This window comes from Sinocyclocheilus anshuiensis, unplaced genomic scaffold (genome assembly GCF_001515605.1).
Source record: "Sinocyclocheilus anshuiensis isolate Anshui unplaced genomic scaffold, SAMN03320099.WGS_v1.1 scaffold1404, whole genome shotgun sequence".
NCBI lineage: Eukaryota > Metazoa > Chordata > Actinopteri > Cypriniformes > Cyprinidae > Sinocyclocheilus > Sinocyclocheilus anshuiensis.
Window position 1 is genome coordinate 260,377 of NW_015546095.1, and position 10,161 is coordinate 270,537.

Sequence of the window (10,161 nt, forward strand, 5' to 3'; positions counted from 1 at the left end):
TCATCACATTAACAGAAATAGAATATTTAAACTTTAGTTATGGATGCTATGGGTAACTTTTAAATGTATGTTTTTCATTTTTACAAACTCAGCTTAAAATATCCTGAGGAAAAAAGAGAGAGAAGCTAATCTGAATTTAGACATAAATTTCATATTAGCCAGAGAATTTAATGAATAAATGGTAGGTCTGGAAAAACCCTGTAGCTCCATGAACTGCATTCAGGGGAAGTAAATGGTCAGAAAGTCTGAAAACAGTGAATGATAGATGTGGGAAAGCCTGTTCTCTTGAGAGGAGAATGTCCCACAGGTTCAGTCTTATTATTCCATACGACATATGGTGATTTTGTACTGCACACCAGGGTTCAGACTCCAGACTCCAGTATGTCCATTCCTCTACAACCCAGAAAAACAACAGTCACATTTTAAATTTTAATTACAATCTGTGAATGCCAACCAACTCACAAACCGCCAAACTTCTTGTGTTTTCTGTTTGTTTAATTTTTCAGTTTTTTGTTTTGCTTTTATTGGCCAAACATTTTAAACAATGCTGCATTTGTTTAGGAGAGTGAGACACAAACGATGTATTAAAAGATAAATGCTGCCCAACAACATATTTTGTAAAAAAGAGAGAGCAAGCATGCTAAACATGTATACTCAAACAACCTGTGCAAATAAATTAAGCACATTTCTCAGCATTACAGCTCCCAACAGGCACAGATCCCAACAGGCTTCATCCACATGCTGGAGAACAGACAGCTCTGATCAGTGTGATAATGATATCAGAGGCATTTGTGGCCTCAGCCAAAGTGTAAATTATCTGGCAACTACATTAAAATCTATGAAATCCATTAAAGAGTGGCTAAATCAAATGAAAACTGCAGTAAATGCCTAATATGAAGTCAGTAGGTTAGTTGTAATGTTTCATTTTCCAAATCTAAGTGCACCACACAGTTTTGTGAAGAATTTAAAGAAAGAAACTGACACTGTGGATCTTCGTCTTCACATTTTAAGAGTAAGCTACAAAGCTTTGGTAATTTATGATGTTCAATCCCCATTCATATTTAAGAAATTACTTATATTACTCAGAGCTGCTTATGCTTGTCTATGTCATTGGACCTCCTATGATCCTCGTTGAATGGAAAGGATTAAAGTTGTTTAACATGATGTAAACTTTCTTTCTGCATCAGCAAAAGTCAGGCCATGGGGTGTTTGCAGTGGCTCATTTGACACAGTCAACACTAAAGGTCTTACTATGACAAAGATTGCCGTGCTTAAGAACAGCAGTGACTTCTAAATGCAAGCACAGCACTCAATGCAACTCTAACTGCAGCAGTGTTTGGCTGTAGCCCAGCTAACAGCTGTGAGGATTCCCGGTGAGGAAACAGAGAGAAATGGATGTGACTGCATGGGCAAGAGTAATGCTCTCATGTGTAGCTCGCTGTGTTGACTTGGCAAAGGTAGCGGATCAAGAAGAGGTCAAATTTACATGATGATGGTGTATGTCTGAAAATAACAGATGGAAAAAGAGGATCATAATGGAACCCAAATGCTTGCAGTCACGATCAGCGCAGAGAGGGTGCTCCTTTAAAAGGCCACGGGATGGGGTCATATATAAGCCAATTCATCTGCAGTAGAGCTGAGCTGAGTGACAGCAACATGGCAATGAAACAACGAGCTGCACAAAAAAGAATAAATTAATTATTTAGCTGCTGGAAATAAGAAAGGAAACCCTGGCCTAAAGCCTTCAGTTTAGAACTATAAATTAGTAATGCAGCGCACATAATCAATCAGCTTTCCACCGAAGCAATAGTGTCATATATCAGAGTTGGTGATAGAGGAGACCAGTGTTGTGATAAATATTTATGTACGTCATCAGGCCAAAAACAGGCCAGAGGCCCTCTATCGAGTTTCATATCAAAGTCTCAACAGGTGCTGCAACTCGTACATATGCATTCATATAGCTGTTTTTTTAATAAATTAAATTAAAAGTTAATTATTCAATTAAGCTTAATTAAAAAATGCAATACAAAAAAAAACAAAACAAAAAAAAACAATACAGGGCTCAATGTTAAAGTTTTTTCCCAGATTTTTACTTCTAATAGATACTATCTATCTATTTATCTATCGATGTTTATGAACCATGTATCTTTGTGTTCTAATAAATAAGTTTATGACACCAACATGTTATATACCAGTGAAATTTCACAATTCTCAATTCCAATTTCAATATCACAGCAAAAATGCTAGCGTAACTATAAAGTTCAAACATAAAACAAAGTGAATAAAGTAATAAAATTAAAACTAATAAACCAAGTAAAAGCAACTGAACAAAGATAAAATATATAGTGCTTTTTTATAGTAAGTTTTTTAGGTAGGTCTAAGAAATGCTACAGAAATTGATTAAAGGGGTCATATGATGTTGCTAAAAAGAACATTATTTTGTGTATTTGGTGTAATGAAATGTGTTTATGCGGTTTAAGGTAAAAAAAACCACATTATTTTCCACATACTGTACATTATTGTTTCTCCTCTATGTACTGCCTTTCTGAAACGCGTTGATTTTTACAAAGCTCATCGGTCTGAAAAGCGAGGTGTGCTCTGATTGGCCAGCTATCCAGTGCGTTGTGATTGGAATATTTGGGTTGCACTGTTCTGGAACAGTGTTGTAAATACAACTTAATCACTGATTTCTAGTCGTGTCCATTTTTGGAAGGCCAAACAAAGTAGTTTCGCTTTCACAACGAAACACAGCGTCACACACGGCAGGCTAGAGTGAGCAGAGGCCAGCAGCTAGAGTGAGCAGCGGCTGGCGGCCTAGAGTGAGTGGTGGTGGGTGGCTAGAGTGAGCGGCAGCGGGCGGGCTTGCGGCAACCACATGTGACGACCCCGGGCTGGACTCCGCTTCGTCCACGGTGAAAGCCGATCCGGCGATCCACAGTGCGAAGTTGATGTATTTCATCAGCTCCAGGCATGACGAAGCGCATATCGTCCTCTTTTGGAAGGCCAAACAAAGTAGTTTCGCTTTCACAACAAAACACACAGTGCCTTCACAACATGGCGGCAGCGGCAACAACACTACAGCGAGAATAAAAGTTACGCCTTCTTTCTTTGCGTGAACATTTGGGCGGCGTTATGCAAATCTTCCCACATAGTGAGGTAGATATGTGGGGGCGTGTTAGAACGAGCCGTTTTAGGTAGGCGTGGTTGACTCTTAACTTTTATAAAGAATATCTCTTTGGATTTGAGACTTTAGTCTTTGCAACTTTACAGATCTTCTTTATGCACCAAGAGCTTGTAACACTCCAAAGAGAAATTAAACATTTAAATCGCATCATATGACCTCTTTAAAGTAATTAAATGTATAATAACACTGCATAGTCTTCACTGTATAAATTAAAGATAGATTAAAGCTACAAACTTGTTTGATTAATATGACAGTCAAAAGTAGTTTTTTTCGGCCTTTGTGACTTTAAGACCTAATAAATGGATTTAATATAATGACACACATCCAATTTTCCCTCAACTATTTACGCTGTAAGACATAACCCACTGTGTGCATGAGGACACTTGCCAAGACGGGTGTTTTGACAACTATGTGTGTATTTGTCAGTTAAAATGTAATACGATGCAAAAGAGAATGCAAAAGAGAAAAACAAGTGCTTGAATGGTTTAAAATCACTTGAATAATATTTACATATGTAAGACTTAAAAACACGTGCAAATGGTAAACTTTTGTGACGACGCAGTCAGCAGTGCTGGCCCGTCCAACAAGCGGTACAGGTGGTCGCCTAGGGCCCCGCCTTAAGGGGAGAGTCCTGCGGCCGCGAGGTTGTCAATTAAATTTCAAGGTGTGTTCGACTTGAAGCGGGGCGGTGCAGACAAATCGGTGTTTGACATCGAAGTACCGCGAGAGCTATATACTAATGCACAGTTCTGCGTGCTTTCCTATCCTATTGCAGTACTTTGATGTCAAACACTTATCGATCTGCAGCGCCCCTTACCTCAACACACATACAGATGACGCACCAGATGTACAGTGCGTTTAAAAAATATTTAAATGACGTTTTTGCTCTAAATTAATTTCATAACATCAGTCTAGTGTTTGAAATAACTTCCTTTTGTGATCTGACGTGGTTTCATATCACAGAATGTGATAAAGGCTGCGTCGAATAGCATTGCATTATATACATTATGCATATAAAAAAATACCCGTTATGGCTTGAAGAACAAAGATACACCATTTAGTCACAATCGTGTTTTTATTGTCTTCATTCTTCATCAGTTAAAACGTCCTATCTGCGTTTTATTCAGCTACTTCAGCGATAGCATATGCCTTTGTCCATATTAGGGATTTCCTCCAACGTGATTTTTGTGAGTATTTCATTTTATGATTTTTTTCACTTATGGTTTTACTGCACGAGGGCGCCCTCCGGCTACCAGTATGAATGAAACAGCTACAGCTACTCACTACACCTTATTTTGGGTAAAAATAGGAAAAATAATACTTCTAAGTTTTTCTCCAGTGTAGAGGAGTTTTCTCTCTGTCTCTCTCAGTGGATGCATAACATTTCCTGACAAAAATTAAGAAATAAATCTTTAGACCTTTCTAAACAATTATAAACCTCCTGTTTATAATTATAAACCTCCTCATGTTAACAGGTCATGCTGCAGTTTTCTGTAAACTATATTATCAATAATTATTAGGTTGTTTAATTATTTATTTAGTTAACTATAATTAGAATTATTAGTAGTCATATTGATATATAAAAACAACAAATTGTTTTTTTTTTGGACAAATTGTGCAGATCCACAAACAGGCACAGCAAACTTAAGTGTTCTTTATCATTTCTGGCAAATAAAGAAAAAGTTTATCTGAAAACTTTTCTAGTTACAGTTCAGATTTTGGAATTGAAATGAAAGAATGATAGAGAGATTAAAGTGAAATTGTAGTAGAAATGGAATCCAAATGGTATCTTTATAGAGCTGAAAAAAAAGTCTGTTCTGACTGCTATATATAATATTTATTGCTTTAGTATTAGTATTTGTTTTATAAATGCAATGATTCCCACGATCATAGACAGACTTGTCATATGTTTAAATTGCTATGACAATTTTTACACTAGTGGGGCCTATTTTCGTTATCTTGCCTAGGGCCCCACAACCCTACGGGCCGGCACTGACAACAGCTTTTTACATGTTGGGAACAACCAGGGGTTAAATTGGGCCAGGGCCGTCCGGGGCTGAGCCCTGCCACTAGGCTTAAGCCCCGTTCACACCAAGAACGATAACTATAAAGATAACAATATTAGCGTCCACACCAGCGAACGATATCGTCTGTTTATTCTAAGCACACGCACGTCTGCCGCTTTAAATTCTTGAGCTTGTTACAGCAGGATGGATTCTGATTGGCTGTCAATTTTTTATCGTTCATCAGCTGGAGAAAAATCGTTTTGAAAGTGATCACAACGATATCGTTCCTCTGTATCGTTATCGTTATAGTTGTCCTAGGGCCCCGCCTTAAGGGGAGGGCCCCGCAGCCGCGAGGCTGTCAGGTGTGTTTGACTTGAAGCGGCACCGTTCAGACAGATCGGTGTTTGATATTGAAGTACCGCGAGAGCTACAGTATATACTAATGGACAGCTCTGCATGCTTTCCTATCCTATTGCAGTACTTTGATGTCAAACACTTATCGATCTGCAGCGCCCCTTACCTCAACACACATACAGATGACGCACCAGATGTACAGTGCGTTTAAAAAATATTTAAATGACGTTTTTGCTCTAAATTAATTTCATAACATCAGTCTAGTGTTTGAAATAACTTCCTTTTGTGATCTGACGTGGTTTCATATCACAGAATGTGATAAAGGCTGCGTCGAATAGCATTGCATTATATACATTATGCATATAAAAAAATACCCGTTATGGCTTGAAGAACAAAGATACACCATTTAGTCACAATCGTGTTTTTATTGTCTTCATTCTTCATCAGTTAAAACGTCCTATCTGCGTTTTATTCAGCTACTTCAGCGATAGCATATGCCTTTGTCCATATTAGGGATTTCCTCCAACGTGATTTTTGTGAGTATTTCATTTTATGATTTTTTTCACTTATGGTTTTACTGCACGAGGGCGCCCTCCGGCTACCAGTATGAATGAAACAGCTACAGCTACTCACTACACCTTATTTTGGGTAAAAATAGGAAAAATAATACTTCTAAGTTTTTCTCCAGTGTAGAGGAGTTTTCTCTCTGTCTCTCTCAGTGGATGCATAACATTTCCTGACAAAAATTAAGAAATAAATCTTTAGACCTTTCTAAACAATTATAAACCTCCTGTTTATAATTATAAACCTCCTCATGTTAACAGGTCATGCTGCAGTTTTCTGTAAACTATATTATCAATAATTATTAGGTTGTTTAATTATTTATTTAGTTAACTATAATTAGAATTATTAGTAGTCATATTGATATATAAAAACAACAAATTGTTTTTTTTTTGGACAAATTGTGCAGATCCACAAACAGGCACAGCAAACTTAAGTGTTCTTTATCATTTCTGGCAAATAAAGAAAAAGTTTATCTGAAAACTTTTCTAGTTACAGTTCAGATTTTGGAATTGAAATGAAAGAATGATAGAGAGATTAAAGTGAAATTGTAGTAGAAATGGAATCCAAATGGTATCTTTATAGAGCTGAAAAAAAAGTCTGTTCTGACTGCTATATATAATATTTATTGCTTTAGTATTAGTATTTGTTTTATAAATGCAATGATTCCCACGATCATAGACAGACTTGTCATATGTTTAAATTGCTATGACAATTTTTACACTAGTGGGGCCTATTTTCGTTATCTTGCCTAAGGCTCTACAACCCTAAAATTACAATAGCAATAGTGAAAGAGGTGTATGCGTTTCATTTAAAGACCCTCAAACCTGCATTCTGATGTACATGCACACACACAGCCTGTTTTATTACATTAGGAGCTATACTAGTGTATTTATAGTTGTTGAATTAACCTGTGGTAGTAAACAGATGCACATAGCTCCAGAAACCATTCACAGATCAATGCAGCTCTGTGCCATCGCATTAGTTAAGTCACTTTCGCTTCAGTTACATTGTACGATTGAGAGCATGACAGCTTACAGTTTATTCTGCATTTACTGCACTTAAAAAAAAAAAATAAATAATAATAATATACCATTTTAAATGCCGGAGATTTTCAAGTCATATAGAGTTCTCAACATCCCACACATGAATCAGAATGACGGTGGCGTGCAGACAGTGGCGTTCAGTAGTCACACTGTAAATTTGTTATTCAAAGTCTCATTAAAACCTTACAAATTAATCACTGGCACAGACTTCGTCTCTCGCCACAAAGAACCCCACGACACCACTGGCTTCGGTGGATGCTCCTTCGTCGAAATCTCCGGCCGCGCCGTCCTCAAGCCCGCGCATCTGCTCACTCTAACCCTCCCGCCGTTCCTCACTTTATCCCCCGGCCTCTGCTCGACAGGGATTAACACCAGGCAAACACACACTCAGTTCTTTGGTCTGTCTCGCTCAAGTCCAAAGCTGTTCTGACCATATTTAACAATAAACTCTTTCAACATACAGACAGTGTCTTGTTTCACTTGCTTTCTTTCAACATATGTATCAGACATCACATATAACACAACTGTAGACACAAATTCAATAATGTAAATATATCCTCAATATAATAGAATGTTCAATATATATATACATTTCTACACACACATATAGTTTTCATACTTTGAAAATATAGAAAATTTTTCAATCTAACATTACAATGAAATATGATCGTATAGTGGTAATTATTTTGTTGCAATTACATACCTGCAGTTTATTAAAGACAGGACAGGGATTAACACCAGGCAAACACACTCTCAGTTCTTTGGTCTGTGAGAGTTGCGAGAAGAGAGAAAAGTGAACCCCTGTCCCCATTAACACTGTAACTGCAGCCGATTAACGACTCAAAGATAATACATGGCTACAAATATACAATTTAAGACATAAAATGACAATATACGTTTGACAAATTTAACTGCATGATGTTTTAAGAACATAATCCACCTTTTTAATTTTATTTAAGAACCAAAATTAGCATAAAAATACCCCGCCATTAAAAATGGTGCGGGCGGTAACTTGAACCAAATGATTAACAGCTCATTAACAAGAAACTCACAATATACTGAAAAATAACGCCAAACGATCACACTATTTGACTCAGTCCAGCATCAAAACATGTCTCCCACTGATATCAACCAAAATTTTAACTCAATCTGATATATTTTAATACCATGTCACGGAACACATTTGCGACGTACCTGTCTCGCTTAAGTCCAAAGCTGGGCTGCGTTCAGCCCCGACAAAAACGGTGCAAAACGTTTTTTAAACGGAAACGATGATGCGTTGAACACCCTGTTCTGATGACGCAAGAGTTGCAACTATTTCTTGAGAATTTATTTTGATGTGAACTACATTGTGCGAGCTGTCTCTTTAATACCTTGTGGTTTATATACATGTTGCTGCTGATTGGGCTGACATGTTTGACACACCCACCAAACAAGAGAAAACGCATCTCAAACCCCGTTGCACACCGTTTCCAGGAAACATGTCGTTCAAACCGGAAACCGTAGCAAAACGGTGCACACCGGTTTGAGCTTGAACTTGCCCCTGTTCTTCTGACGAGAGCGGGACGCGATTGGGCAATTCAATCAGAGGAAGTGACATCACACAACATAAAAATCAATACATTATTTTAAAACAAAAATACACAGCTTCCATATAGTCTTATAAGGTTATTAATAGTTTTATGTATGGAGAGACATGAAAATATAAATAAAATAAATATAATTTATTTCTTGGAAAAATTAAAGTTTGCTGGAATGGTCAAACTCTAAACACTACACAGTGATTAAGCAGAAAAATTTAAATGGCGCTTTATGACCAAAAAGTTCCCAACCCCTGATATAGACAGTTGACAGAAACAACATGCCGACTCCATCTTCTTATTAAAAAAATGAGTTAGTTGTTTCCTGATTTTGATGTATATGATAATAAAAAATGCAGGTATTTCTTTCCATGACACAAAAATCAGGGTTACACTATTTTTGTACATCTACTATGATAATACCACATTTTTTTGGGATAAGTAACTAACGATGGGGTACCTGAGATTTGTATATAATAAAAGTAGCATAATGTTACCATCAGATAAATCAATAAACCATGGTACCAGTCTAACCTAACAGTTACTGTAGTTCCTCAATGCCTTGATTGCCAGGGAAACCATACTGATAAAACTTAAGCCACTCAACATAAAAGCATATGCCAAATGAATAATTGGAAGGCACTGAACTGGACTCCAAGGTGCCAAACACATCTTAAAACCCCAATAAAAAACACACGCATCAGTATGGAGACACACATGCAACACTAATCACATTAGCACGTGGCACTCCATAAATGCCCAGGGAACCACATATTACAGTGGAGTGTGCTACCAAAACCAGAAAACAGGCAAGAAAAGTGTAACAACCTAAGCTGCTATGTGGCATATTTACATTACCATGTGAACACGGCACAATATCAAAAAAATAAAAAAATGAATCTTCCAGGTTTTAAACAATGAGTCATTCAAGGTGCACATACATTTTTTTTAAAGGATCATACAGTCATGGAGAACAATCAATGACCTTGTAGCCCTGTCGTTTGCACAAGTATGTCCATTTTCCATATAGAACAAAAGGGGAATGGAGAGGGAATAATGAGTAAAGACCATTGAAGCTCGTTTGTGGGCAAATCATGAGTGCAATACAGAAAAGTTGTGTGGCTTCTCCTTGATGAAATAATAGAGGAGGCCAAGGATAGTTTTTAGACTGCAGAACAAGAGTTATAAAGTCGAAGTGCTTGCCACTGTGGGGATATCAAAAAGAAAGATAAATGAATGTCAATAAATGAATAATTTGAACGATTAAAGGAAACACTTGCCTATTTCTGCTTAACTTGTACTAAACTCAGAATATTCCTAGAACCAGCAGAATTTTTTTAATCAACTACTTTAAAGCATGTTAATTTATTAGCTATGCAAGCAAATGCCTAATTCTATTTAATTTATAATTCAAAGAAACCAAGAAATGG

At 37.0% G+C, this 10,161-nt stretch overlaps 1 long non-coding RNA gene across 1 annotated transcript; it reads right to left on the reverse strand.

The window, feature by feature from the left end:
- Window positions 1–552: 552 nt before the first annotated feature.
- LOC107700219 (uncharacterized) lies at window positions 553–8,405 on the reverse strand. The gene is made up of 3 exons (XR_001635530.1): window positions 8,346–8,405; window positions 7,855–7,917; window positions 553–1,675 (listed from the first exon to the last, which is right to left on the reverse strand). It is a non-coding gene; the product is annotated as an uncharacterized LOC107700219 (long non-coding RNA).
- Between the last annotated feature and the right edge of the window lie 1,756 nt (window positions 8,406–10,161).